This window comes from Cryptomeria japonica, chromosome 1 (genome assembly GCF_030272615.1).
Source record: "Cryptomeria japonica chromosome 1, Sugi_1.0, whole genome shotgun sequence".
NCBI lineage: Eukaryota > Viridiplantae > Streptophyta > Pinopsida > Cupressales > Cupressaceae > Cryptomeria > Cryptomeria japonica.
Window position 1 is genome coordinate 352,951,893 of NC_081405.1, and position 6,794 is coordinate 352,958,686.

Below are 6,794 nucleotides of genomic sequence, written 5' to 3' on the forward strand. Positions count from 1 at the left end.
GTACCGGTTCTTGCTCTGTTCTTTACATATACCCTTGACCTACATTTCGCACATTAGGTCTGCCTTATAATTTATTTATTGCATTCTATCCATATCCTACAAATATCTACAATGATCTCTTTTATATACAAGAGTCATTTTACAATTTGCCAAGTCGGCTTACAATGATAAACAAAATATTACATATCAAAAATCCTGTCGGCCTCTGTGCCGATATACATATTTCCTTCTGTGCCGGTGTACATCTTTTGTGTCGGTGCCGGTGTAGATTGATCTTTTGATGTTGGTGCATTATCTTGCCTGTGTTATACTTTGCCGGTATAATGTATTGCCGGTGCCATAGGATTGCAAGGTTGCCTGTATAATGCTTTGTCGGTATAATGTCTTGCCGGTGCCATAGGATTGCAAGGTTGCCTGTATAATGCTTTGCCGGTATAATGTCTTGCTGGTGCCATAGGATTGCAAGGTTGCCATCAATGACAAAACCTTCAATCACACACAATGTCTCACTGGAGTGTCCATATGCCAACAATCTCCCCCTTTGGCATTGATGGCAACACTTATGAGAAATTTCAAAAAGATATCCAAAAATGTGTATATTATCAAAAATGTGAGAGCTCCCCCTGAGCATGTGATCACTGTGTTTTGAATTTTCTCATCTACTACTCCCCCTTTGGCATCAATGACAAAGGTTAGTAGATTTTGTAGTTGTACCAATTTATAACCTCAACCTTGTAGTTGGGTAGTTATTATCTAAAGAATGTCTCCCAAAATTAAGTTTATACCATCCATAAACTTCTTGCTCTCCTTTATTGCTATCTCAGTTCTGTATATTGTACCAGTGAGATGCTGCAAGTGCTCTGTCGGTGTCTTGCTACCCTGTGTTAGTGCCTCTGAGATTTCCTTACGCAGAGATGCTAAATAGTCCAATCTTTGACTTAGTTTAGATCTCAAAATTTTTGCCTTGTTTATTATTTTCTCTTTTTCTCTTTCTAATTTGAGCAGTTCTTCCTCAAAATTTGTTATCTTTTCCTCAAAAACTAATAGTGTATCGGGTGAGTTAACAAAATTATCAGCCAGTTTATTGATCTCTTCCTATACCTTGCTCATCTTTTTGTCTACATCCGTTGTCAAAAAGTTTATCTTACAGGTGTCTTTGTACAGAGTTTTGTACTCTTTCAACAAATTGCACAGTTTCGGTAGAAGTGTGTCAAATTCCCTGTTACACTTCTTTATTCCTTCCTCAAAGAATTTTTGTTTCTCTTTTTCTATACTTTCCTTTACAGTTTCTACCTTTGTTTGCTCAAAATTTCCAGAAATATATTTACAAAGTGTATCCAACTGTCCTAAAGAATCTTTGTTGGCTATATTACAATTAGGAGCTATTAATTTCAAAACTGGAATTGAATCATCTATCACTTTATAGGCTTGTGAGCTATAATCAGTTATTTTCTTGATAGATTCGAGCAATACCTCTGTTACATTTGATGGTGACCCAATAAACTGAGTGTCGGTGGAGGGGACCATGCTGTTATTGACCTCTGGTAGGTCTGTTTGTGTCTCCATCTCTTTAAGCACAGTTTTACCTGCATCATTTCTTACCGGTGGAGTCTGTTCTGGTGGTTGCTCTGTTTGTGTTCCAGAATCCATCTTTTTCTCTGAATTTGCTGCTGGTTGCTCTTTGTTTCCTGTTGCCGGTTGCTCTTTGTTATCAGATTTATCTGTGGTATCCTTATCTACCACTATGTTGATTTTTTGAGTATCAACATTCACAGTATATAGGACTTCAGGATTAGGATTATTATCCTCTGTGTCCATGCTCTCAGCTGCCAATTGATCTTCTGCAGTTGTTTTTACCGGTGGAGTATTTAAAGGAGGTGGTAATAAGTTGTCTCTAATCTTGATACCTGGCGGTCCACCAACTTTACCTTTCCCTTTGTCCTTTTGATATACCAGAATGGGCTTGGGATTCATATATTCTTCTTGTTTTTCTTTTTCAACCAAGAATCTATCCCAACCATCTTCTGTTTCAGTTGAAACTTCAGTAACTCTACCTGCCATTAATGATATTTGCCGGTGTGCAGTGGAAAAGATTGTTCGGTTCGCCTGAGCTATCAAATCATCAATTTCCTTAGGTGAGTTGACTAGGTATACTGCAAGTAATTTTTCTATTTTAATTTTCTTGTCCAACTCAATTATTCCTTGCCTTTTGGCCTCAAGTCTTTTATATAATTCATCAGGAATTTCATTTAGGACTTGCATCAAAAAATTTATATGCATGTCCATGTGTAGTATAACACTTTCCTCAACTTGTCCTTTCTCATCTTCTGATAGGGTGTCATAGATTTTCCCTATGTTTTTCAATTTACCTTCCTCTGTGATCTCATTCAGTAATATTTCAAAAGGGGCCAAGTCAGTGTCTGTCTTCTTCTTCTTTTTGGGGGTCAGCTTTTTCTTAGGTGTGGCTTTCTTGACTGGAGACCTTACTGCTTGTTGCTTCTGTCTTGTCCTTCTGGGTGAAGGAGTGGATACCGGTGATGGGTCTCTTTTCCTAACAACTCTTTTGAAAGTTGTTGGCATATCTCCTTCTGAGGAGGTATCTACCGGTGATAGATGAGTTTTAGGCTATTGGGCTACCAACTCTTCTTCTGTTATGCCGGTTTTCTTTAATACATCATCTTTTAAGGCTTTTGCTTGCCTGGTTCCTTTCCTCACAGATGCCTCCACTTTCTTTACTCTCTTTTTAGATTGAATTTGACTTTCGATGTGCTCAGCACTACCAAATACTTCTTCCTTTGGTTCATAGGGGGCTTCCAGAAGTGCTTTGGCATAAGTTTCCACTATGTGGTCATCTATTTCATACCCCATCTCTGTAACCCAGATTGTTCTTGGGATGACTGCTTCCATCCAGATCTCATCCTTTTTTATTACAAAACATATATCATCCTTGTATTTGTTGACAATTTCCTGTGATAGTCTGATCCTCTTATTCATTCTGACCTTTAGTGCTTGAAAATACTCATGGATATTCTTTTCTTTGTTTTCACCCATGTTGTTGAATAAGTTAGACAATTGTTTTCCTACCGGTATGTCAAATCCAAAATCCTTGTTGCCTATACCAGGAGCCTGTTTGGTTATATGTAGCATTAAGCATACAAGTAAATTTCCAAATCTAAAGGTTCCTTTCTTATCCTTCTTGATTTTTGCCAAATTGTCAATTAACTCATCTTTTAACCATTCATAGATATCAATTTTCACATTGTCCTTAACCATGTCATAAGCACTCTTTATGCATAAACTGGAAACAGAGTTAAGCCTATTTGCATGAGTTGCTTTGTAACCTAGAATCATGCTAACAAATCTAACATTTGTATCGGTCACATCATTAACCCTCAATGATCTCTTGTCGGATGTTGCACCAGTTAAGTTTGTTACTAGGTCATTAGAGACCTTCTTGGTTTTGTCGGGTCTGGTACCAGTGGAAGGTAACCCTGTTACTGCTTTCACAGCTACCTTGGTAATTTTATGTACTGAGTCAAGCCAAAAGAATGAGCCATGTACCCTGCTAAGAACTATCCTAACCACTTCCTTGGGAAATTTAGGAATGCTGAGGATTTCAGTGAATCCTAGGGTTTCAACAATTTTATGTTCAGGCTTCACATTTCCGGCATTGTCACATATAACAGATTTATACATGTCTTTGATTTTTTCATCACCTAATTCCTCTATGTTGCAATGAATATACATTCTAGGGTCTTCTGCATAAACAACACCCTTTGGAATTTTGGAAAAAGCACCTATGTTGTCATCTTTCTTAGCTACTTCGGGAACTAGCTAAAACACGGGCCTAGGTCATTTTATAACCTCGACTACTGTAGGGTTTGCTATGAATTCAGGTGCAGAGGAGGATGCCATGATGATAAATACCTTTTTCTGCCTTTGGATGGATTGATTGCTGAAGTGCTTTGCCTCTTTGCTCGGAATGCCTTAGCTCAAAAATCTTCGCGCTCTCTGAAAGTTTGAATTTACGGTGAAATGAAATGGAGCCGAAAACCTTATTTTATAAAGTCTTTTCTGCTACCTACCACATTAATTGTTTGCCGGTAATGTATTAACTCAACTTTATTTGCCGGTAATGAAGGATTTTCAACTTCTTTTCTCTCACCGAGGGAATAATAGCACATGTGTCATTAAATTGCCAAACCCTCAAGATAATTTTCTTCAATTTGATGAAGAACATCCTGCTGGTGGAGCATTGCTCTGTCCTGCCGGTGGAGCATCATATTGTTCTACCGATGAAGCATTTGTTGAGTCTACCGATGGAGGAGTAACCCCAATATTTAGATCACCTTTTCTAATCCATTGCTTTGAAAATTCTTGCTTAACTTCTTCTACCTTTTCTTTACCTTTCAAGCTAGTACTTTTGTTATCTACCGGTGTACCTTTACTTCTACAGAATTTAGCAATATGACCAATCTTGTTACATGCATAACAAGTTACATTATTTTTCTGAATAGCTTTCCCATAACCTATGCCGGTTTATGTTCTGCATTTATTTGATAAATGACCAAATCTTCCACAAACATAACATCTTACATTCATTCTGCAATTTTCAGAGTTATGACCAATTTTGTTGCATTTGGTGCATTGACCGGTGGGAGGATTGATGTTCTGATAATTCCTAGATCTACATTCATTTGTCCTATGACCATATTTATTACAGTTAAAGCATTTTCCATTGAATTTGTAAGTATTAGAGGGTCTTACCGGTTTTCTTTGATCCTGGGTATTTGCAGTACCGGAGCTTTCTCCAACTTCAAATCCAACTCCAGAAGTGTCACCTTTGGGTTTTTGATTCTTCAATAAGGTACCAAGTTCTTCTGAGCTTTTCTTGAATTTTTCTTTGTGTTGATTTGCAGTTTCCAATTCCCTTTCCAAGATCTCTTTTTGTCTCATTAGTTCATTCGAGTCATTTTGAGTATGCATCAGATCTGTCTTCAACATATCATTTTCATAGCTAAGTCTTGTGTTCTCATTTGCTGCATCACTTAGTCTTCTGGTCAATTCTTCTTCATTCTTCTTTCTGTCCTCAATCTCTTTACATAATCTCATAGTCATATCCTGCATTTCATTTTTTGTTGTCATGATCTCTTGTTTCAATTTGCTTATCATATCATTTAGTGATTCCTTTTTATCATTTTCATTTTGCAATTTTTCACAAAGTTCTCTTCTCTTGTTTCTTGTAACAGTAAGATTTTCTTGAAGTGCCTGAATAATGTCCTGAGCTTCTTTTAAATCATCTTCTAATTTGATATTTTTCAACTTCTCTGCATCATAGTCAATAAGAGCTCCTTCAAGTTGCTTCATCAGATTTTCCATCTTTACCGGTGTCAAGATTTTCCTCAAGCTGTTAGGCTTTTGAAAATAGAGGACCAGGCTCTGATACCAATTGTTAGGGTTCCCACAGATACTGAGAGGGGGGGGTGAATCAGTATCTGACCGGTAATGTAATTTTCTTAAAACTGAATATGCAGAATACAAAGTAACAGTATACTGGTATGCAAGAATTAATGCAAATAACAGAATCAAAAGCATCCACATGAAAAGAACACCATAACACAAGATGTTTAACGAGGAAACCCGGTGTGGGAAAAACCTCGGTGGGATTTGTGACCCACAATATTCACTTACTGGCCAATAAGAGAATATTACTTACAATAGGGGCCTGCACATGCAGGAAGGCCAACTGCCTAGAGCTTACTGCTCAATAAGAATTTACACAAATCCAATATTCTGTATTGCTTTACAATAGCATCTTCAATGCCAGATTCAGTATCGGTTCTTGCTCTGTTCTTTACATATACCCTTGACCTACAATTCGCACATTAGGTCTGCCTTATAATTTATTTATTGCACTCTATCCATATCCTACAAATATCTACAATGATCTCTTTTATATACAAGAGTCATTTTACAATTTGCCAAGTCGGCTTACAATGATAAATAAAATATTACATATCAAAAATCCTGTCGGCCTCTGTGCCGGTATACATATTTCCTTCTGTGCCGGTGCCGGTGTAGATTGATCTTCTGATGCCGGTGCATTATCTTGCCTGTGTTATACTTTGTCGGTATAATGTCTTGCCGGTGCCATAGGATTGCAAGGTTGCCTGTATAATGCTTTGCCGGTATAATGTCTTGCTGGTGCCATAGGATTGCAAGGTTGCCTGTATAATGCTTTGCCGATATAATGTCTTGCCGGTGCCATAGGATTGCAAGGTTTCCATCAATGACAAAACCTTCAATCACACATAATGTCTCATTGGAGTGTCCATATGCCAACAACCCCAAAGACATCAGGATGGAATAACATGATGCAAGAACATAATCAAGGCTTGAAAGAAAGCAACACAAGTATTACACAGACAAGAACAAGAACTCTCAAGATCACCATTACAAGGAAATCACAAGATGGAAAAGAGAATCACAAGAACAACAATCATTTTCCAGATTCCAAAGGCTTGGGCAAACAATGAAATGCAACCAAGAAGACCACTAGGTAAGCAACTAGGAAGCGTGCCATCACTAGGTTGTCATAGGTGACCCTGGTAGGTCTTCACTAGGTCTCGACCCCCATCCTGGGTTACCCTGGTAACCTCTCCCCACCCCCGAACCCCATACAACTCTAGTGGACCAGACTAACCTCTCGTGAAGATGAGATTGGTGGACGCCATTCCAGGCCATCTCATCTTACCCCGAACCTAAACAAGCGTTCGAGAGTAAGAGAGGCATTC